At 43.5% G+C, this 24,556-nt stretch overlaps 1 protein-coding gene across 13 annotated transcripts in view; it reads left to right on the forward strand.

The window, feature by feature from the left end:
* The window catches only part of PPP1R9A (protein phosphatase 1 regulatory subunit 9A), a 251,370-nt gene that overhangs the window by 21,818 nt on the left and 204,996 nt on the right, over positions 1 to 24,556 (forward strand). Inside the window, exon 1 of one of the 13 annotated variants that reach the window (XM_039522758.1) lies at positions 14,599 to 14,641. The exons of the other annotated variants lie outside the window; for them this stretch is intronic. The gene's annotated coding sequence lies outside the window, so the exon portion shown is untranslated. Of the gene's footprint in view, positions 1 to 14,598; positions 14,642 to 24,556 lie in introns of those variants that run through there. 13 annotated transcript variants of the gene reach the window in all.

Below are 24,556 nucleotides of genomic sequence, written 5' to 3' on the forward strand. Positions count from 1 at the left end.
TTGGGTAGGGAAGGCTGTGCCTCCCCAAACAGCCTGGCTCCTGCCCTCTATCCGCCCCCTCCCACTTTCTGCCCCCTGACTGCCCCCCTCAGAACCTCTGACCCATCCAACCCCCTCTGCTCCTTGTCTCCTGACTGCCCCCTCCCAGGAATCCCCGCCCCAATTGCCCCCAGGACCCCACCCCCATCCAACCCCCCTGCACCTAGTCCCCTGAGTGCTCTGACCCCTATCCACACCCCCACCCCTTAACAGGCCCCCCGGGACCCCACGCCTATCCAACCCCCCCGTGTTCCCCATCCCCTGACCCCTATCCACACCCCTGCCCCCTGATAGGCCCCCTGGGACTCCCATGCTTATCCAACCCCTCCCGGCCCCCTGACCACCCCCCAGAACCTCCGCCCCATCCAACTGCGCCCTGCTCCCTGTCCCCTGACTGCCCCCCGGGATCTCCTGCCTCTTATCCAACCCCCCTGCACCAGCCCCCTTATCATGCAGCTCAGAGCAGCATGTCTGGCAGCCGTGCCACCCAGCCAGAGCTGCCACGCTGCTTCTCTGCTCAGCAGGAGCACGTAACCCCACCGCCCAGAGTGCTGCCCGCACGGCAGCAGGGATGCGGAGGAGGGGGGACAGCGGGGGAGAGGCCGGGGCTAGCCTCCCCAGCCGGGAGCTCAAGGGCTGGGCAGCACGGTCCCGCGGGCCGTAGTTTGCTCACCTCTGATATAGGTGCTTTAGCATCTTATGTGCATTGACATATACTAGAGGTAATTTAAAGGTCAATCCACTGAAATATACTTGATGTAAAAACATTGTTAAAAATAACATCTAAGAATGTGAACTGCTTCAAGTGTTTTAAGTTGTGGAAAGAGTAGGGGCACAATGATTTGTTACAACAGCATTTTACCTCTCAGAATCAGAGTTGAATTACTCATAGGTTGCGAGTGAAGTGCATTTGATAATCTCAGTGTAGTTACCAATGGACACTTATCCACACTGAAAAACACTAAGGTATTTGGCACACCTGACAGTCTTTAAAGAGCCAAATACTGGGCTGGTGCAGAGTAGGATAAAAATAAGATTTTCTGAAAAGTGACACTGTAAAAATGATTCCATCTGGTTTGACTCATCTACTTCCTCTCTGTATTCTGAGACCACAACGACTTAATTTAGTGTCAAAAAGAAACATTTTTGCAACTTGTCCCATCCCTGTGGATCCAGCTACACGTGAGTGAGCTAGATTCTATTTTAGCTGATACTTAATCAACATGGTTAACTAAATTCCAGTTACAGGACCAAACTCTATCCACTGTTACACCTATTCAATGCCATTGAAGATGTGCCTGATTCTCCACTGCCTTCCCCCTTGTATAGTCATTTATAGCTATGCAGAGTGAATGCTAAACACTACCAAATTAGAAAGCGAGCATTTTAAGACCACTTTTCACTGGTGTAAATGACTACATAAAAAGGAAGACAGTGTTCAATTGGAGTGAAGGGGTTGAACAGCTGTAACTGAGGGCAGAATTTGGCTCTGCAATTAGAACTTTGAATCCCATTGAAAGCAATACGATTAAACAGATATAGATCAGACATGCCAAACCCATGAAAAACAAACAAACAGAAATTGGGCTTGTTTTTGGCTTAATTAGCTTGTGAGTTGCTTGTTGGCCAGTATTTGGCTTGTTGTATTTTTTTTTTTTTTTAATCGGCTCTCGGCAAGCAGTGGCAAGCGGGGGCAAGGAGGGGAGAGAGACGGGGTGCACAGTGGGCCCATCACAGTCCCAGACTGCATGCCGGGGATCTCGCCACATAGAGTGTTGGGGTTCTTAGATATTGGCTTGTTTTGAAACGGGATTAGCTTGATTTTTGGCTTATTGTGAAAGTCAGAGTGCTTATTTAGCACATGAAAGTTGGCAACTGTGATATATATTTGGGAAGAATTTGTATTATTGGTGGTGATGCAGCGAATTTATATTATTGGTGATGCAGGAGTCAGGAAAAACACATCTTCATTTTCACACCCTTGGATACATTTGCAAGCCTGTCAGGTAGAAAAATAGTCTTTTCTTTATTTGTGGACTGAACAAATTTGATCTAGAAATCACTATGTGACAATAAACATGGAATTCAGTGAAATGTTAGTAATTGTTTTAAAATTTTCCCCAAACTGAAGTGTATAGAAGTAAGCATTTATAAGACCAATAGAAATGTTTCCATAATTTTGTTTTAAAAGTTCCAGTGCGATCATTTGTTCTAAACAAATAAACATTTCCCTACTATGGTTGAAACCTGAACATTGCAGCATCAAGAATCTGAAAGTAAAACTGACTTCATTGATTTTTATCTGAGTTGCAAGAGAAGCACAAAGTAAACAAGAACATAAATAGAAACAAAACTGGATTTTTTTAATTATTTCACTTTTTATAATTGAAAGGGTTTTGTAATGTGGTTAAAAGAAACTTGTTTACAGTGTATGAGTTCTAAATCAGCAATGTCCCTGTCAAGCATGTTGATATTATGGAAACTACTTGTGAATGAAGCAAGCAAAATCTGACCTTGTATATGTAAGAGAGAACTTTATTTCGTATTCCTCATTCAATGAATAAGGTCACTTAAATTAAAAACAAAATATTAAAAGACATAATATTGGGATATGCTTTGCAAATACCTAGTTTGCATTTAATTCTTTGAGCAAAAATCTCAACACGCAAATCCAAGAGATTATATATGGCCCTATAGATCATTCACATAATTTAGCTAACCCCTTCTATTCCAGTCTTATTAGAAATGATGTAGAGAGTGTAATCTACTACAAAGGCGTTTGGGAAGCTTTCTTTACTGACATCCCCAGGCAGTTCTAAAAGGCAAGACTCTCTTAGTTTCCTGGAAAATCTACAAATTATGGAAATGGTATTCCTCAAATCAAAGTTATCCTGAATCAGATAATCATTTAGCAAAAGTAACAAAGGGACATGTTCAAAGCTAACACAGGCTAATTTTTTATATTTTTAAACTGGTTGAATTTTTTTTCTTTAGATTCTTTCCATTCCTAACAGTAGTGAGCTATAAAACCCTCTGTGATCCTGAATAAGTGTCTCCTACAGTTGAACAAAGCAGCATGATTGCTTTAAAAATATTCTCGTTATCTGAACTCTTAACGATACATATACCCAATGTAAAGAGAAGTTTTATTTGTTATGTTCAAGTAGTATTATATATTTCTATGTAATGGTGACTGCCCATCAGGAAAACAAATCCTCAAAAGCCATATGTGTAAGTGATAAAAGGGACATTGACATTTGAAAAAAAACAACTTTTTATCCTTTGTTTTTTCCCTTTTATATTTGATCTCTATTTTCTCACATCTACAAGCGCCCTTAAATTTCACCATTGGTGATACTATCCATGTGTGCTCTAGTGGGGTATCTGAGAAAGTGGAGCTTTGCTAGTTGTTTTCAATGACCAGAAATTTCTACTCTCTGTTATGAGTTGTAATTAGCAAGGGAAAAATTTGATTTGACCTTGAAGAAATAGGGCATAGACCATTGAAATTCAGTAGCAAAACTCCTGTAGTGGGAGCAGAATTGGGCCAGGTTGTCCTTAAAAACTTTGTTCCAATATGTCAGTTTTTATTACTAATATGATCACCAATGTTGTTACTATAAAACATTCCCTGACAACTTCTGCCACTCAAAAGGAAAGGAACACTGTTTTAATTATTTTGGCCCTGAGTATCTCCTACTGCAGAGAGGAGGGAAAATTGTGGAAAAAGCTGCAGTGGGAGAAAAAGTGGAGGAGAAAATGGTTTGAGAGAACCCTGTGTAGTTTTTTGTCCTATCTGCAAAAAATTGTGCAGCATCTTGGCCATGTGAAAAAAGGAAGTGAATCTGTGGGAAGGTTTTTCACTAAGAGCAAGAATTGCAGTAAACGTTTTTGAAAATAAATGCTGCTTGATTACTTTCCCTTCTTCCCTGTAGCACACACTGTAATTCCCTCAGAGAGTATGCTCAGGCTGTGGGGCTATTCATTGAGGTATAGATGTCTGGGTTCAGGCTGCAGCCCGAGCTTTGGGCCCATCCCACCTCGCAGGGTTCTAGACTCAGGCTCCAGGCCAAGCCCAGAAGTCGACACTGCAGTGGAACAGGCTGAGTCCTACGAGCCTGAGGTGCGGGCCAGGCACAGGTTTTTAATTGCAGTGTAGACATACCCAGAGATGTCAAAGAACACAGCCTGGGACTAGCCAGCAGTGACAGAAGGTCACAGCCTGGGCATGTTGCCATGGCTGGTAAGTGCGCGTTGGAGGGGAAGGTGGAAGGAGAATCCTTCCCTGCAGGTGACATGGAAACTTGTGATTCTCTGGCTTCCACTGCATTTGCTGTCCCCATCCTGTGCCTGCTTCACATCCCTGCTGGTCCTATGGACCAATAAGGAGACCAGTAAAGGAGACAGCAGCTGTTCAACAACAAACTTTTTGTATACATTTGAGAAAGAAGTATGGTCTGTGGGTAGGTCACAAGGTTTGATCTACACTTGAAAGTAATATTGGCATAGCTACATCAGTCAGGGATGTGAAAAAACTATGCTGACATAACACCCAGCGTAGATGCAGCTGTGTCAGCGGAAGAGTGCTTCTGTTGATGTAGCTAACGTTGTTTGGGGAGGTAGTGTTTCTACACCAACAGAAAAACCCTTTCTGTTGGTGTAGACTGCATCTACGCTATGCATAGTCTCCATAGTATGGGTGTACCCTTGAGCTCTATATTGTGTCAATGATTGCTTTGTGAACTTGGGTAAGGCATGTAATCGCTCTGTGCATTATTTTACACATCTTTAAAATACAGATAATACTCTAGTAGCTCAGTCTGTGTAATGACAATTTAAATATTGTTCTACTCCAGGCATTTTTGTGTAAGAGTGGAGCATATAAACTAGCTGATGTCCAAAGCCAGCATTAATTTGATTTGATACTCATTAACACCCTCTTGTAATCCTTGCTAACACCATCCTCCTCCCAACGCAACTGATTTGAGGTAAGCTTTCAGGAAAATGTAATTAAATTTAATAGTGTTTCCCAAACTTGTAAAAGCTGTGCTTCTCTTCAGGAGACTGAAACCAATCCCATCCACAATCCTGAAATGTGGTGTTAAAAGACTACCCCAAATGAGAGGTCACTGACAGTAAATAGTGTGAAACTTCAGTGTGATACTTCCTCTCCTTTCCTTCATGTTGTGATGAGCAACTAAATACTTTAAAGGCCAATATTGTAAACTATCCTTATTGGCATTCATGGTCTCAGCAAGTTCACGTTGTCAAATTAGGTATACTTGGGTCACTGTTTCAAGAATTTTGAAACCATAGCAGCAAGAGACTTCTTATAAATATACTTTAAAAAAACGAGGACCAATTGTTTATGGCTTCCTAGCCGGTCTGTCGCACCCCAGTGGCACGTGCCCCACACTTTGGGAAATGATGTAATATAGGTAATATAGGTAAAATGTCACTAATTTAAATAGTAAGGACTAAATGCTGTCCATCTGCAAAGCAGAAGAAACCCCAGCAAACAGCCAGAAACCAGCTGCAAAGAGTAGCACATACAATGTGTGAGGCCAAAGGAAATTCTGCCATGGTGCACAAGAGTGTGCTAGTAGTTTACCGGGCCAGTACAGTTAAATGCACTGTGCATGCTATGTCTCAAATCCTGAGCTGCACAAAGCATTCCTCCAATCTTGGAACTGTGTGGCTGCCATTCTGGTCCCAGGTGAAAATTACTAGCTTCAGGGATATTTAGCTCCGAAAGGCCGTTTCAGCCATTGTGGATTGCTGGGTGTTTGGTATACCACAGTCACATCACCTGTGTTAGCCTCCTGGTTGGGGAAGGCTAGTTAAGGCTGCTTTGCATGGCTCAAACTTTGTTTAAAAACAAAACAACCCCCCCCCACAGCTTTAAGGGACTGAAGGTTCTGGTCCTATGTTCCCAACTGGGCAGGATTTATGGGGAAAGTTTGAGGCTGGGCTGAAATTTGAGGTATGTGTGGTGCTATCCAAGACATACACATGATGACAGTCTTTAGTATTTATATTGCAGTTGCACTTAGTGGCTTCAGGCAAGTTCGGAGATTCATTGTGTTAGGTGTTGTCAGTGCACCTAAAGACATGGTCCCTGTCCTGACGAACTTCCGGCACAAAGAAAACAAGTTACACACAAGTGTTTTTCCCACAGAAAGGAGCAGGAGCTGTGCAATGCATTGACCTTGCCCGTATGTGGCGCATGCACTGCTACATCCTTTCGAGAGTATCCAGTTACATGATGCTGCCCAAACTGAGCAGACTTTTAGGCCAGGACTTGAAAAACAAATCCAACACTTTCTAGCTAAAGCAGTGGCTCTCAACCTTTCCTGACTTCTATACCCCTTTCAGGAGTCAGATTTGTCTCGTGTACCCCCAAGTTTCACCTCACTTAAAAGCTACTTGCTTACAAAACCAGGCATAAAAATACAAAAGTGTCTCAGCACACTATTACTGAAAAATTGCTTACTTTCTCATTTTTACCACATAATTATAAAGTAAATCAATTGGAATATAAATATTGTACTTTACATTTCAGTGTATAGCATATAGAATAATATAAACAAGTCATTGTCTGCATGAAATTTTAGTTTGTACTGACTTCACTAGTGCTATGCATGTAGCCTGTTGATATACCCCCTGGAAGACCTCTACGTACTCCCAGGGGTACACATACTCCTGGTTGAGAACCACTGAGCTAAAGGACTAGGCCTACTTTTGAAGCAGAAATACTAATGGCCAGGGCCCCTCCTGAGCCACATCCTCTCCCATCCTGTCTCCTCCAGGTTGATCTCTGGCCTCCTATTGGTGGTTCTCCCTCCCACTAAATGCCTCCCAGGCCATCGAGAGAAATTTGAGGCCCCATTACATCATGGTTGCTGGGGCCCTACCTAAGCTATAGACATTTTGGGGACCCCCTGAGCTCAGGCACCTGGTACAATTGTACCCATTTTGCCCTCTCATCAGCCTTTCATTGTCTTCCCTGCTATAGGTATATTATAGATCATTTAAAACTTACTTTCCAGTTAATCAGTGTATTGCGTTGCCTCCCCCTCCTCCCGTTAATCCTGTTACAATGGATGGGAGTGGCACCCCCACCAGTGCTCTGCTCCTAACCATGGCAGTCAGGTACCCTCGACCACCCTAGCAGTGAAGGCAGCCAAACCTCCCCAGAATGCTCTGTGGAGCAGTGACTGGGACTCCCCTCCACCCCCCAGCAATGACTCCTGGGACCCTGAGCAGCAATGGCCCTGGAGCTGTCGCTGCAGATTCGGGAAGCTATTAGTGCACTAGTTACACACTGTTCACATTTTTAAGGTTATCTACATAACCATGAGTGCTAGAGACTTTTTCTGTGGATGGAGAAGATGAGATTCTACAGAAGGTGATGGCACTCATATGGGAAAAAAACCTATTTCCTACTCATCATGGGCTAGTGGGTTTTTGAAGCCCTGCTTGTGACCATTAAAGACAGTATTAGGCCCTCTGTCTCTTCATCTGTTTTCATTTCTTTTTCAGTCTCTCTCCTTCATTTTCCTTTTATCCATTTTGATTTTTCTTCCTCAAGCGATAGAGAGTCCTGTGGCACCTTATAGACTAACAGAAGTATTGGAGCATAAGCTTTCGTGGGTGAATACCCACTTGGTCAGGACATGCGTCTGATGAAGTGGGTATTCACCCACGAAAGCTTATGATCCAATACTTCTGTTAGTCTATAAGGTGCCACAGGACTCTTTGTCGCGTTTTACAGATCCAGACTAACACGGCTACCCCTCTGATACTTTTCTTCCTCAAGTAACTCATGTCACAGTTCAGGGCAACTGCACCTGTATTCCCCCTCTGTGGTTCAGCAAGGGCACTCCCTCTAAGATTCAGGCTCCCCTGGCCATCACCTCTCTTCAGTGGTGAAACAACTCGCTCCTTCTGACTAGGGTATTTCCAGGCTGCACAGTCCCCTGACTGTACAGTGGTATCTCAGCAAGGGACTCTGCCTAAGCAGGCCTGTTTACTTTCTCTTCAGAGATTAATAACAGAGTAATTGTCCACCATTATAAGGTACCACACAGTACTTCCTATGCAAGTCTCTTTTATTCTGAAGGTAAAAGCACTACAGAGAAATCATTAAAAACAATACAAGAAGTTACACATGTGATGATAAGGTTACCAGAGATCACCCCCAACACTAGTAGGGGTGCTGGCAGGAGCAGTCCTTCAAAAGCCCACTCACAGAGTTTCCTTGTGCTTTCAATATGATCACAGCTTCATCTCAGAATAAGCAGCCAGTCTTATGGGGCCTAAGTAGGCCCAGTCCTTCCAATCCTTCTCTAAGGATTGTGGCCCTCTGTGGACCAGGGGTCCTGTCCATTTGCTGGGTCAGGAAGAAGGCCAGGAGCCTGTTTAAAACCGGTCTATTTATCTAAAACCCCTTTTTGTTTGTTGGTCCCTGGGGAACCTGCTTTGAACTAGTATCTGCGGACTTCTCTAGGGGACAGCTCCAAAGGGCTCATAACTGGAGGTATTACATTATCATCCCCCTCCTTCTGGAGAAGTTGCATACAATTCCAAAATAAAACATACACAGTTGCATTCTGAATACAATGAACCCCAAAGGTATTAAACATAATTCAGTAAGGTTTAACTTAATTCAGTAAAGTTTATCTTAATTCCATAAAGTTTATCCAGGATATTGTCAGTCTGTCACTATACCTTTTTAAATAATAATAATAGTAATTAATTAAAAAAAAACAACCCAATCCATGTTGTTGGGATAGCAATATGCAGCCACAGTATGAGAGCCAGGGCAGCATAGTATGTGAAATGACTGTTCTGCTAAGGGGATAGTGGTCTGGTAACTGAGAAACATGGAATTTAGTCCTAAATTTCTCACAAATCCTCAGTCTATGTTGTCCCATCTTCCAGGAAGTTTCCATACCATGTAATCATGTTGGAAGATCTGCTGACAGAGCTGTACACTTGTGTGTGTGAGCAAGGGCGGCTCTAGGTATTTTGCCGCCGCAAGCACGGCAGGCAGGCTACCTTTGGCGGCTTGCCTGCGGGAGGTCCCCGGTCCCGCGGATTCGGTGGCACGCCTGCGGGAGGTCCGCGGGACCAGCGGACCCTCTGCAGGCAAGCCGCCGAAGGCAACCTGCCTGCAGCCCTCGCAGCGACCGGCAGAGCGCCCCCCGTGGCTTGCCACCCCAGGCACGCACTTGGCATGCTGGTGCCTGGAGCCGCCCCTGTGTGTGAGATGGGGTTGTAAGTGACTTTCCTCTTCTACTGATATTTCTCCAGAAAGGGAGGATGTGTTCAATCGCGTTCTCACCTTATACTCTCCCTCACTGCCTGACAAAATGACTGAGGAATATACCCTATTTTCCTATTAGAAGGGACTTGTTCAAATAGTACCTTCTTCAAGAGACCTGATTTACAGGATTTTGATAGAATCTCTGAGAAGATGTTTTACAAGAAATGTTGTGATTAGACTATAGTACAATGTGATAAAATAATGTTCTTCCAATTTCTCATAAATTGGATGGTGGTAAACTTCATCTTAAAAAATCAGCTCAAGGAGTACACTTTCAGTGCAAATCTTTCTGTTAATGGAAATACTATTTGTATTTCTTATTCACTGTTTACCTCACAAGAACATATCCAGAAATATAAATTGGCAGGGGTGGGGTGGGGAAAGAATCTGAAATATAATATGATGTTGTAAATTGTTTTACAAATCTTTGCTCTGTAAAACATTTTCACTTGTAATTTATTTTGCTATTTACTACATGAGGATTAAAACATTCACAAATCATAGTATGGAAGAGGAAAATATTTGGTTGCCTGATCCCATGTTTACTTAGACTTGTCTACACTGTGCCACAGTGCGAACTTGAGGGGTGTGAATTGTGGAGTACTCTGTAATTCACATCCCTCTATTTCACACTGCGGTGCTGTGTGGAATAGCCCTTAGTATAGTATTTAGAGATTATCATAGAATCATAGAATATCAGGGTTGGAAGGGACCTCAGGAGGTCATCTAGTCCAACCCCTTGCTCGAAGCAGGACCAATTCACAACTAAATCATCCCAGCCAGGGCTTTGTCAAGCCTGACCTTAAAAACCTCTAAGGAAGGAGATTCCACCACCTCCCTAGGTAACCCATTCCAGTGCTTCACCACTCTCTGAGTGAAAAAGTTTTTCCTAATATCCAACCTAAACCTCCCCCTGCTACCACTGAGAACAGTCTAGATCCATCCTCTTTGGAACCCCCTTTCAGGTAGTTGAAAGCAGCTATCAAATCTCCCCTCATTCTTCTCTTCTGCAGACTAAGCAATCCCAGTTCCCTCAGCCTCTCCTCATAAGTCATGTGCTCCAGCCCCCTAATCACTTTTGTTGCCCTCCGCTGGACTCTTTCCAATTTTTCCACATCGTTCTTGTAATGTGGTGCCCAAAACTGGACACAGTACTCCAGATGAGGCCTTACCAATGTCGAATAGAGGGGAATGATCACATCCCTCGATCTGCTTGCAGTGCCCCTACTTATACAGCCCAAAATGCTGTTAGCCTTCTTGGCAACAAGGGCACACTGTTGACTCATATCCAGCTTCTCGTCCACCGTAACCCCTAGGTCCTTTTCTGCAGAACTGCTGCCTAGCCACTCAGTCCCTAGATTATTTAAGTGTTGATGGTGTAGTTGGTGCTGTAGAGGACACAAATTAAAACTGCTTTCCCCCAAGTGGTTTCAATCTTAGGCCCCCTCCTGCTAGTGCCTACTCATTTGCCTTACCCTAAATACTTGAGTAGTCCTGTCATGTGTTTTTGCAGAAATGTCTTAAACACACAAGACAGAACTCACTGGGAGATCGAGAGGAAGTGTTAGATGTTAAATGAATACAGTAGAATCTTTCTAATCCACATGTTGCTGAACCACACACTTCAGAATGCTCAAGGGAAAATGAAGGTGTAGAGCAGGGGTCGGCAACCTTTCAGAAGTGGTGTGCCGAGTTTTCATTTATTCACTCTAATTATGGTTTTGCATGCCAGTAATACATTTTAATGTTTTTAGAAGGTCTCTTTCTGTAAGTCTATAATATATAACTAAACTATTGTTGCATGTAAAGTAAATAAGGTTTTTAAAATGTTTAAGAAGCTTCATTTAAAATTAAATTAAAATGCAGAGGCCCCCCCCCCCCGGTCTGGTGGCCAGGACCCGGGCAGTGTGAGTGCCACTGAAAATAAGCTTGTGTGCTGCCTTTGGCACGCGTGCCATAGGTTGCCTTCCCCTGGTGTAGAGTATAGGTCAAATCTTAAGCTTTTGAAATCAATGAGCGTAGTGCCCTTTGTTTTGATTTGACTCCTCTCTGATTCACTCCACTGGTGGAAGAATGGTCTTAAGGCATGAGACTAGGAATCAGATGTTCTAAGGCTTGTCACAGATTTCTCGTGTAATCTTGAGCAAGTCACTGATCCTCTGCCTTGGTTATTTCCTTCTGTAAAATGGAGCAAATAGTTATAAACCTCACAGGTGTGTGGTTAAGCTCCATTTATCAATGTTTGCAAAACAGTTAGAGATGCTTGGATGGAGAATGTTAGGGGAGTTAAAATATTTTTTATTTTATTACATAAAACAAGGTTGCACATTTTAAATAGTATTGTTACCCTTCTGACCCAAATGGTTAGTCATTATTCGGATCTTGTGGGTTGTTAGGAGGAGAAATTGATGATAGCCAGGTATTTCTTTGATGCAATCCTGTTTATTTATGAAGAGTACAAAGTCCTGTTTCCCTGAACACAGCAGGCATCAAACAGCAGGAGTCAGTTTTTTTGCTCACAGATCCAAGCCTCTTTCCAGCAGCGCACTGCCCAAAAGTGCACGCTCTCAGCTTTTTCTCAGGGTCAGCTACAAATGCTTCTCTGATTATGTCTGGTGTTTGCTTGCTGTCTTTTCTCTGTGCTTCTGTGATGTTTTTGCTGCTTCTCTTCCAGACACACAGCTGCAGTCTTTTCAATACCCTGCCCTGTATTTGTAATCAGACCCACATGAAACTGCCGGGGACTGCATGGCTCAGCCATTGCCTAGGCTTGCATGTGTGCTGATCCTTGGGCTGTGATATTCCATTATTTCAACTATCAGTGAATAAAGGGGCTTGTAATTATTCCCTCATTTACCCTGAATAGAAGATGGCTCTTACACCCAGCAGCTTCAGTGAGGTGTTGTGATTGCCCAGACCTCAGCATAACAGCATTAGGAAGGGTAGCATATTATTGCATGTGATGTAAGTAATAATCAAATATTCCATTAGAGATCAGTCCATGCAGAATTGGCAAGGTCTAAATCAGTGGTCCCCAAATTGTGGGACATGCTCCTTGGGGGCAGGGGGATGATAGAGGAGTGTTTGGAGGGTGCAGTGGAGCTTGGGCCAGCCCCCATGGGGGGATGGGGAGGAAGCACCCCCTAACCCCACTCTGTCCCCATCCCAGCTCTGACCTCAGCTGCAGCTCCACTCCGCCCCCTGCTCCACCCCCCCAGCTGAGCTCCGCCTCTAACCCCAGCTACTTCTCCATTCCCAGTTCTGTTTCCAGCTCCACCTTCAGCCCAAGCTCCTCTGCTGAGGAAGCCCTGGCTGTGCAGTAATGGAGGGGCGGGGGCACAGACAGATTCCATTACTGGTGAGGGGGGCGGGACAGGAAAACTTTGGGCACCACTGATCTAAATTATCTAAACCCAGGCCCCTTATTCTGGTGGGAAGGGGAGGGGGTAATAAACTTCTGCGTCTGATTCTTCTCTGAGTTACACTAGTGTAAAACTGATGTGAATGAGAATTAGGCTCCTCATCTTGGCAGTATTATTATTTTTTTATGTTCATGGGTTACTAGAACAATCATCTTCCTGTAAATCTAAGTTTCTGGTATTCAGACACTGCAGCTTTGGACTGTGAGATGGTCTTCACTTGTGGGGAGTGTTGCATAGTGGTTAGGGCTTAGGGAGTGGTAGGGGAGCCTGGGCCCTCCGACTTCACTATGCTCCAGCCCAGGGCCCTGTGAGAGTGACAGAAGGGTCTGACACCTGAGGAGCCCTTTAAGCCTGCCCTCCCTGGGCCATTTCCTACCACCTGCTATTATCCAGAGTTTGCAGTCTATCACAGGAGGCTGAGAGGAATGTGAGCTCACTGCTTGGCACCTCTTTGCATCTGGGCATGGTGTGGTAGCTCTCTGCCTCTTGGGGCAGTGGCTGCCTCCGCTTGGGCATTAGCCCTCCAGTCAGGTCAGTTACAAGTCTCTCCCTTTCAGGGGTAGTCCATAAACAAACCATGGGGCAGCAACGCAAATAAACTGAGTTAATAGGTGAGAGGAGGAAATGCCCTCTCAGGGTATAACAGAAGCAGGTCCTTCCTTTCCTCAAGGAGGAACCTTCAGGCAAGTAGTTGATGGAGAGAGATCCTGTCTTCCCTCAGCCCTTTTCTTGGGAGCTGCAAGGTAAAGGTCCTTTCTCTTACCTTCTGCTCCATTTTAACTCCTCCTCCAGTCTGTGCACCTCTTGCAGGGCAGGGCTGGCTGAGGCCAGAGCAGCTCCTTTCCCCCTTGTTGCCCAGTGTGGGGTTTATATACCCCATCACAGACCGGAAAAGATTCTATTTAGAATGTTTGTGCATAGTGTTTTTAATTTTTTTCATGTATGGACTTATACACAGTCACTGGACGAAAATCTGCATGTGGAATTCATATATCTCAGAGGAGAATTTTGCTGGGTGAACTTAACTCCTATATATATTAGTGTAATCTTTTTTTTTTTTAAATCCAGTTATATTTGTGTACCTTTAGGAGAGCAGAACTCCATATCTTCTGGTATAATGTCTGCTGAATGTTTTTAGGATGGAATTTGCTCTGGAATGCTATATTTCAAATAATACTGAATTTTTTTCATAGAGCCAGGGGTACATGGAAATGATTGTTCTGTGTCCCACCTCTTTAATTTTTTAATTTATAGTGGATGTTTATTCCACCCACTGGTATAGAGATTGTTCAGGTCATTTAGATCTTTTCCATGGTATAAAGTCAATGTGAGTTGTGCATGCAGAATTTGGCTCGGAGAACAAAACCTATGAAATTTTGGATGATATCCTAGCACATGCAGTAAGTTCCTTTAGGCTAAGCACATCAGGAGTTATTTCATGTTCCCCTCTTCTGTTGTCATTTACCACAATGGCCAATATGTCCAGTGAATAATTTCTTGTTGTATGAGATGATGCTGTAAGTCCAAAGGGGATCTTTTAATATTCAGACCAGATTCCATGTGCTTCCAATACTTTTTTACTTGTCAAGATGACTACATTTCAAATGTACTGCTAATGTTGCTTATAGAAAGGCAATAGCATCTGCGTGTTCTAAAAGGACACTGTCACAGACTCCCCTCCAAGTCACTAAGCCCACAGCCAATACAGGCTCACTATTAAGGTTCTCAGAGTGTCATAAACAGACATTCCAAGGTTACACCACAACAGTGCAAACGTATCAGCTTGTCAACAATTTTAAGAAGGAGCCTGTAGCTGCTGGGATTCAAACATTCACCTGATATCTCCACATTGGTAAGAGAGAAAAGATCTTCCGATAATAGATGAGTGTTGGTAACTAGTCTTTAGAAGGCACTGAGTACCCTTCTCAGATCTGAAGAAGAGCTCTGTGTAAACTTGAAAGCTTGTCTCTTTCAGCTTCAGAAGCTGATCCAATAAAAGACAATGTGGGTGAGATAATGTCTCTCCTTTAAACAGTTGCAAAGAGAATGATACATACAACATTTATTTTCATTATTTACAAGGCCAAACACAATAGAGAAGTGATTTCACTGAAAAGGCGCTACTGAAAACTAGCTAAGTAATTTATGTAATAGTTTAGGAAGCTTAGATACAAAATAAAGGTAGAGAGAGTATGCTTATTCCCATTTTCTTTGGAACTTTGTGGCATCTGAGTGCAGGAGATTAACAGGCTTCATGGCTTTTTATTAGGGCTGTCAAGTGATTAAAAAAATTAATCGCGATTAATTGTACTGTTAAACAATAACAGAATACCATTTATTTAAATATTTTTGGATGTTTTCCACATTTTTAAATTTATTGATTTCAATTTCAACACAGAATTCAAAGTGCATAATGCTCACTTTTTTATTATAAATATTTGCATTGTAAAAATAAGAGTATTTTTCAATTCACTTAATACAAGTACTGTAGTGCAGTCTCTTTATTGTGAAAGTTGAATGTACAGATGTATAATTATGCACAAAAACTGCATTCAAAAATAAAACCATGTAAAACTTTAGAGCCTACAAGACCATTCAGTCCTACTTCTTGTTCAGACAATCTCTCAGACTAACCAGTTTGTTTATGTAACTTTAGCGCTCTCGTGGCCAAGATGGAGTCTGCTCTGCAGGCAGCTCTGGCCAAGAGACAGCGCGCGCAGGAATGCAGCAGGAGAAATCCCTTCCACCTCAGGGGCACCTGTTCCAACCCCCTCAGAGTGAACACCCCCCCCCCCCCGGAAAAGTGCAATGGCTAGAACAAGGGAGATATTTATTGACAGAGGGATGAGAGGAGAAATACAACAAGGGGAGATATAGGGGGAGCAGTAAAACAGGGCTGCATCCAAACCAAGGCCCCAGAGGCCCAGTGGTAGCACAGTCTGACAGGGCAGACACTGAGCAATGTGTCTGCACACAGAGTTCAGGAGGCCTGAGCAAAGTTCCAGTCTGGTGGTGAGTCTTGGGTGCCCCTGGTCGTCTTCGGCGCCAGTGAACTCTCCCCAGCAAACCCCTCCAGTGCCCTCTCCTGCCGCTCTCTGCAAAGCCCCACAGAGCGACCACCTCCCCACTTAACTAGCTACAACCTCCCTCCTTGTTCCCAGTGCAGAGTCACAAGCCCCAGTACTCACAGCCCCACGCAGCTCTGGGCAGCCGTGATACTGGGTCCAGCTCCGGCCTGTCCTTCTTGGGCGATTCCCCCCGGCACAGGGCTCCTCCTGGCTCCTGTCCTGGGCTGTCCCTGATTGGGCCTGTCCTCCTCAGGCCTCAGGCAGGTTCTCCCTGGGGGGAGAGGGATAGCTCAGTGGTTTGAGCATTGGCCTGCTAAACCCAGGGTTGTGAGTTCAATCCTTGAGGAGGCCACTTAGGAATCTGGGGCAAAAATTGGTCCTGCTAGTGAAGGCAGGGGGCTGGACTCAATGACCTTTCAAGGTCCCTTCCAGTTCTAGGAGATTGGTATATCTCCAATTATTTCCTTTATTTCCTTTCCTTTCCCTGCTTCCTTCTCCAGAGCCTGCCGGCTGCTTCGCTCCCTCCCTGGAGCTCCAGCGCCTGCCCCCTGGAGTTTCCCTCTTTTTTCTTACTCTCCCCCTCGGGAAAGAGATTTAAAGGGGCCATGCTCTCTAAACCCCAAAGGGGTTACACTCACATGTACAGGAGATAATGCTGCCTGCTTCTTGTTTATAATGTCATCTGAAAGTGAGAACAGGCATTCACATGGCACTGCTATAGCCAGTCAGATGCAAGATATTTACATGCCAGATGCGCTGAAGATTCATATGTCCCTTCATGCTTCAGCCACCATTCCTGATGTCATGCATCTGTGCTGATGATGGGTTCTGCTCAATAATGATGCAAAGCGGTGCAGACCAACGCATGTTCATTTTCATCATTTGAGTCAGATGCTACCAACAGAAGGTTGATTTTCTTTTTTGGTGGTTCTGTAGTTTCTGCATCGGGATGTTGCTCTTTATAAGACTTCTGAACACATGTGCCATACCTTTTCACTCTCAGATTTTGGAAGGCACTTCAGATTCTTAAACCTTGGGTCGAGTACTGTAGCTATCTTTAGAAATCTCACATTAGTACCTTCTTTGCGTTTTATCAAATCTGCAGTGAAAGTGTCTTTAAAATGAACAACATGCTGGATCATCATCCGAGACTGCTAGAACATGAAATATATGGCAGAATGCGAGTTCAGCACAGAGCAGGAGACATACAACTCTCCCCTAAGGAGTTCAGTCACAAAATTAACACATTTTTTAATGAGCGTCATCAGCATGGAAGCATGTTCTCTGGAACGGTGGCTGAAGCATGAAGGAGCATACGAATGTTCAGCATATCCGTCATGTAAATCCCTACAAAAGTGCCATGGGAACGTCTGTTTTCACTTTCAGGTGACATGATAAATAAGAAGCTGGTAGCATTATCTCCCATAAATGTAAACAAACTTGTTTGTCTTAGTGATTGGCTGAACAAGAAGTAGAATTACGTGGACTTGTAGGCTCTAAAATTTTACATTATTTTTTTTTAGTGCAGTTATGTAACAACAAAAAAAATCTTAAGTTTATAAATTGCACTTTTGCGATAAAGATTGCACTACAGTACTTCTATGAGGTGAATTGCAAAATACTATTTCTTTTATAATTTCTACAGTGCAAATATTTGTAATAAAAATATAAAGTGAGCACTGTAAGCTTTATATTCTGTGTTGTAATTGAAATCAATATATTTGAAAATGTAGAAAAACAACCAAAAATAGTTAATACATTTCAATTGGTATTCTATTGTTTAACCGTGAAATTAAAACTGCGATTAATCATGATTCTTTTTTTTTTTCCAAATTGCAATTACTTTTTTGGGGTTAATCACATGAGTTAACTACGATTAATCGACAGTCTTACTTTTCATGGTTTCCACTCTTTACCTAACCCTCCTTTCTGAGGTATTGGTTGTATCGCCTTTTTACTAAACGGGCAGTCTTTAAAAATGCATCCTTAAGTTTTCATAGTTGATTCCCCCCAATCATGCATGAGAGAACAATGTCACTAACCTGGATTAATGGCCTTTTTTGTCCATTTTTTCTGCTATAAGGAGACTGCAGCTCTAATGGGTGTAGGTCTGAGATAGCTGACTTTCCTCTTAGAACCATTTGAATGCAAGTGCCTTTTCTTTCAACATGCTGAGCCTTGACCAGTAAGGCATGGTTTGTATTAGAAAAATGACATGTTGATGATGATGGATGCCAGCAACGGGTACAAATGTACGTGGTTAAATGGCACCTTTAAAATAAAAACAATTATTTCCATCTTTTCCTGTGTAAAACACACAAAGTGATATCTGCTACTGAATTTTGATTGTTCCAAGAACACTTGATTTTACAGATCCAAAATTAGCATAACAATTTCATGAAATATTTCATACTTGTAATTATATGCCCTATTTAAGCATGTATAACTTTTAAAGCAGAACTCTACAAACATAGATTGAATTCTTTTTAATAGAGGAAAGGGAGAGTAAAATAAATGTATCTTTTAGTAAGAAGCTTAGCATATTAAGGATGTTTCTTTTATCTGATAGAGTTCGGTATTTTTTTTTAAGTAGGGGATGAAGCTGGGTTGTAGTTGATCAGTTGTCATAAAGCATAAAACTTCTCAAAAATTAAATGCAGGAGGAGCCTAATTTTTTCACTTGTTTTTCAGTGGCTGAAATTGAGCTTTAATTAAAATTAATCTCTTGAGGAACTTTTCAAAAGTAAATACAGGGCAACAGTGTGGCAGGTTAAACAAACCTGTTCACTTGCCTGCTGCATTCTAGCAAGTGGATATGATACTGTATTTGCATTTTCTGTGTACTTCATGCATCTATAAAAAGTTCATTATTCTGCCACTTCACAAGAAAAATATAGGTGTGAAATCCTGGCCCTATTGATATAATGGAAGCTTTGCCATCTCAGGTCAGAATTATACCCTAAATATATAGCTGGGATAGTATGACTTTCACACACACGTGTGCAACTATGATCTATAACAAAGCTAGTAGGTCTAATTTTAGCCTTGAGAGTATACTTTTAATAGGTTTCCTGTTAGGAAAACCCAGCCAAACTGCTATTTCCTGCTGTTAATATAATCAAAATAGCTATCTAAAAGAGGTGTTTGAAGTTTTTATTTTTAATGTGTTAAGACTGTACTAGAGCATACAAATTTGACCCATATTTAAATATAACATTTCAGCAGTGCAAAAATAGAAGGGCCTGGAAAAATCTATCCTAGTAGAGCTGAGCAATTAAATATCAATAACCCAGGTGATAGATAAAGTACAAAAGAACCCATGGAAAAGATAAAGTTTGTTGGGTGGCCAAATTCATTTACAATGGAGGCAAAATGAATCTTGCCTTTTAAATTTAACTATGGCCTAAATAGGTTAATATGTATTCCCATCACTTAAATTTTTTCTGTAATACTGATGAGAGTTACAGTTAGGATGCTGAACATCAGGTTGAAATCACATGCTGAAATACCCAAATCAAATTTTATCATAATTTTACATTGTACTGTACTACATTGCAAATTTTAAAAATAATCACACTATATAATGTACCAAATTGCTAACAGTCTCATTTTATCTGTGGACTTCTTTCCAATAATGATATAAAACAGGCACGCTGTTAATTGCATATAGCTTAAGAACTGCTGTTGGAAGGGCCAATTTCTATTTCGAAAGACGACTAACAGCAATTCATAATACACTTGAGAGATGATTAACAAGTTAAAAGTTTGATAGTGCTTTGCATAAAAGGATTAAAATGAAAGACAACAAAAAGTTTAGGGGAAAAAACTCTCTTCATGTGTTCTTTTGACTCAAAAGTTGATGTGGTAAAATAGGTTTGTTAAGACTATGCATACAATTTTCTATTTTCATGGCAAAGGGTTGTCTGTCCCTCTTTAAGCCCTTAGGGGAACCTCTGTTGTGATGTGGGGTTTTCAAGGGCATGGCTTAACATTTACCACCTGTGGAAGGCTGGATTTACCTTCTACCAGTCTACGAAATCTTTCTGAGTTTGGCCTGAAGTCACTGGCAGAGCGGCATGAGTTGTTTTGTTCCTATTGAAAGTAAAGATGCTGCCTAGAAAGAACATTTAGCCTACATGGACCTACAGAGCAGTAGATCAGGTCAAATTGTAGTGCAGAGGTGGCCAAACTTACTGACCCTCTGAGCCACATACAACAATCTTCAAAAGTTCGAGAACCGGGGCACATCTGTTGGAGCTTGGGACTTCAGCTCCGTGGGAGGTGCCGGCTGGGGTTTGGGGCTTCAGTCCACTGGGAGGCGCCTGATGGGGTTCGGGGCTTCAGCCCCACTCCCGCTGAAGTCCCGGCAGGTATGCCCAGCGGGGCTGAAGCCCCGAGACCCTCCTCCCCACTGGGCAGAAGCCCTGAGACCCTCCTCCCCACTGGACAGGAGTCTCTACCCCACTGCAAGGCAGAGGTCCCGAGCTCCCCACACCCAGTCTGGTAGGTGGAGCATGGGAGGGCTCTGTGAACAGCACTTTAATGGTAAAAGAGCCGTATGTGGCTCACGAGTCACAGTTTGGCCACTCCTGTTCTAGTGTCTCACATAACTGTACAGAAAGCTGACCATTTGCCCAATGATCTTAGCTTTAATAAAGTATTACAGATATAACACATTGCTGTTGCATTTTAAGCATTTAGGAATTGCAGTGGCTGTTTTCTTTAGCACTTGTATGGCATTGCATCAGTAGCATTGCACTGAAAGTCATTGAAGATTTCCTTTAAATATGCAGTTGAGTCCTTTACTTGCTATTTTGTCTTGACCTTATCTAAAGTAAGTGGTGTGCATGTAGCTTTTTAAAAAAAGCAGTCACTGGTTGCCTTCTCCTGCAGTTTTTTCCCTGTATTGATTCTGGGCACTTGCCAGTCTCTGTTTCCAGTGATGACCCAGGACATCTTTCTAATTTTTATTCTTTATTGTCTTGTCCTCTAACTCTGCTTTTTGGCATTCATATATGTGCTATAAAAACAAAAAGCCAGACATCCTTTTTTTTTTTCTCTTTTAAAGAAATGGCAGTATATGAATTTGTCATTACAGAATTCTTTATCACTAAATTTTTCAATATTGTTTTTATGCATATTGCATCTCTTGAAGAAAGCAGTTAAAAGATTGAATGGTACTGTAAATATATAGAATTTGGTTTGATTTTTCAGTTTTCAGAAATTGAAAACGACTGGCTAAATATAACCTGACTAGTTTTTAATAAGCTTTTCACTGAGATTTTGGTGTGGCATTATCGGTCTTTAACTCCTGTTTTCATTTTGTCATGTGATCACATTTTCTATGAATATTCCACATTGCAAATGAAGGGGTGATTGCAACGCAGTCAGGCATACCTGTGCTAGCGTTAATCTAGCTCATGCAGTAAACAGTGGTAGTGAGGACATGTTGCATGCTTCAGCGCAAGCTAGCTTCCCCCGTCGAAGACTTCCAGGGACCTGAGTACATACTTGGGCTGCTGGCCTGCACCAGGGTCCATAATGCTTGTAACGGGGCGCAACTTACCACTGTGGCGCCTCTTGCTGGCATCCCAGGAATTAGCTCTCGGCCCTTCCTGTCCACCTTCAGCTAGTGGTGTCACACCTCCGTCACTGCTGTCTCCACTCTTTGGACCCATGTCGCTCCCCAGACCACAGCATCCTCTGCTGGGCACGGCCCTCCAGCTGTGCCCCACTCCACTTTCTCTCCCCTCCTCTTCTGTGGTGGCTGACGGTCCTTAGTCCAGCCCCTCACCTCAGCAGCCAACTGCAGTCCAAGGTCCAGCCCCTGGCCTCAGGGGCAAACTGTAGCTGTTTTAGTTCTGTCTAATATTTACTGTATTTTCTATCTTTGATATGACAATATTTATTTACTGAGATAAAAATGTGAATATTCATGTGGCAAAGGGTGAATTGGCTAGACTATTCAAATGGAAGGTAATTTTATTTGTTGTTAATGGCTTACTTGTAAGATTTTTTCTTTGGATATTTGTTTAATTGAAATTGGCTGTTCCCTAAACTCCATTCAGTATCACAAGTTAGCTATTTTACATGGTGAAAACACTTCAGGTAAAACTTATATAATTTATCGTGTTTCCTTTAGTTGGAATCTAATGGCAAAATTTGTAACTCAGTTTCTTTTATAAGTCTCTTATAAGACTGCTCATCAAATTAATTTCTGTCAAACAAGATGTCTCACTTTGGGGGATAAATTAGTTTGTGAACAATGTAAATATTTACATGCGATTTCCAGTTAATCATTTCTCCAATTTATCCATGCCTACTGTTTCTCCCAGGAATGCATTCTGTTGCTAGTCTGACAGGGGGCTAGAACCAGCCTGATCCCTCTTTGGCTCGGGACTAACCTCAGAGATGAAAGTAAGCCGGTACGGTCCAGTATGGCGTACTGGCAAGAGCTGGTACGCCGTGCCGGACTGGACCGGCTTCCCCGGCGGTGATTTAAAGGGCCCAGAACTCCGGCCACTGCGGGAAGCCCCAGGCCCTTTAAAGTGCCAGCGCCAGAGCTCCGACAGCGGGGCTTGGGCAGCGCTTTAAAGGGCCCGGGGCTCCCCACAGCAGCCGAAGCCTCTGGCCCTTTAAATCACCACCGGAGTGCGGTTGCCAAGCTTGGCCAGGAATGTAAAGGGCCTGGTGCTCCGGACGCTGCGGGGAGTCCCGGGCCCTTTAAATCACTGCCAGAGCTCCGGCAGCAGGGCTTGGGTGGGAATGTACAGGGCCCAGTGCTCCAGCCGCTGTGGGGAGCCCCGGGCCCTTTAAATCACCAACGGAGCTCCAGCAGCGGAGCTTGGGCAGTGCTTTAAAGGGCCCGGGGCTATCCACAGCAGCCGGAGCACCGGGCCTTTTAAATCACCACCGGAGCCCAGCTGCCGGGCTTGGGCAGGAATGTACAGGGCCCAGTGCTCCAGCCGCTGTGGGGAGCCCCGGGCCCTTTAAATCACTGCTGGAGCTCCGGCAGCAGGGCTCGGACAGTGCTTTAAAGGGCCTGGAGCTCCATGGTGGCCCGAGCCCGGGCCATTTATTTTGCCCCTTAGCCCCGGGGCTCCCAGCCACCTCTGCAGCTGGGAGCTCTGGGGTGATTTAAAGGCTCTGGGTCACCTAGCCACAGCCAGAGCCCCAGAGCCTTTAAATCTGTAAAGGCCCCACCTCTTCCGCTTGAGGCCATGCCCCCACTCAGGACTGCGACGTACCGATAAGTCCTTTCAGTTACTTTCACCCCTGGCTAAGCCCCACCTCTTTGGATCAAATTCTGCCATGCTTTACAATAATATAGTGACTCCACTATTTTACCTCAAGTAACCAGCAAAACTGGCAACTTACTTAATTAGGTTTCCTTGGCTTTTCCTTGGGAATTTGGATGAGGATGTTTTCTCTCTTCTTTATGGCACTTGAGGAGGCATGCTCTCAAAATTGGATGACAAAATTAAGGCAAAGCTAAGAAACCAACCAAGTCTGTAGGAAGTGGTCAGCCTGCTCTTCCCTGGTTCTTTCATAGATCTCAAGATATTATCCATGCAGCACCTAGTACATGGCGCCTCTTCCTGATGTGGTTTACTGTGCCTCAATCTTTTCCATCTGTGCGCCTCAGGTTCTCAATATATAAAATGAAATAATGATACTTATCCTCCTTTCTAACTTTAGTTATGCTCTATGCTTTACGATAGTTGGATGTTGTTACCAGATTTGCCCATTACTTTGGGGTACGCTCATTTACTAGGGTTACTTTTCTGGGGTGGGAGGGTTCTGTAATTCTGTCAATGTACTGCTTGTGTCACTTGAGTTCTCATACGGAGCTCTACTTCTCCCTTCTGCAAGTTCCCTCCCAATGGAGCTATCCTGCAGGACCTAGGTTCCCCAAGGCTGGGTTCCTCCAGCCCCAGAATCAGTGTGTGTCTGAGAGGACTGGGTCAATCAGCACTCCCAAGCTGACTCCTTATATGTCACTGGACTCAGCAGGCTGGGTTGAGCAGCACTTCTAAGCTGTCACCCTCCTATGCCACAGGTTCAGCACATCCCTAGCCCCACTTTCATGTTACAGTTGTTCTGCTAGCAACCCACTTGATGAGCAAACCCCATCAAATTTTGTGGTGCTGCAGGGATCTTTAGCTTAGGTAAGAGAAGCCTTGCTGCAGAGGAAGCCAAAAACACAAGAGAGAGGAAGGGAGGGTGGGAAGTAACCAGCTTAACAATAAAAGTTATTTATTGCCAGGTAATAACCATGCAAGGAGTGCCAAACAAACAAAACAGTTACAATATTAAATCTAGCTTAAATTTCATTTCAAAAGTCAGGTTTAGAAAACTATACCTGATCTCACAAGTCAGGGTTAGAAAGTTATACCTAGAGTAGGAAAAAAAAACAGAGGGGGGGGGCGAGGGAGTTGGGTTCTCACCACTCTGGGAAGCTTGAATCGAACAGGGGTCCTAGGTGGTGGTGGTGGTAGCTGAGGGTCCGGAGTGCTGGAGACAGGCAGAGCCCCCAGCATGATCAGTCAGGAGAAGATGAAGGCCCAATGGAACTGATGCAGATTTTGGATCCAGGCATCAGCACTCCTATTGGGGGGAGGGATAGCTCAGTGGTTTGAGCATTGGCCTGCTAAACCCAGAGTTGTGAGTTCAATCCTTGAGGGGGCCACTTAGGGATC

Source organism: Mauremys reevesii, linkage group 2 (genome assembly GCF_016161935.1).
Source record: "Mauremys reevesii isolate NIE-2019 linkage group 2, ASM1616193v1, whole genome shotgun sequence".
Lineage (NCBI taxonomy): Eukaryota > Metazoa > Chordata > Testudines > Geoemydidae > Mauremys > Mauremys reevesii.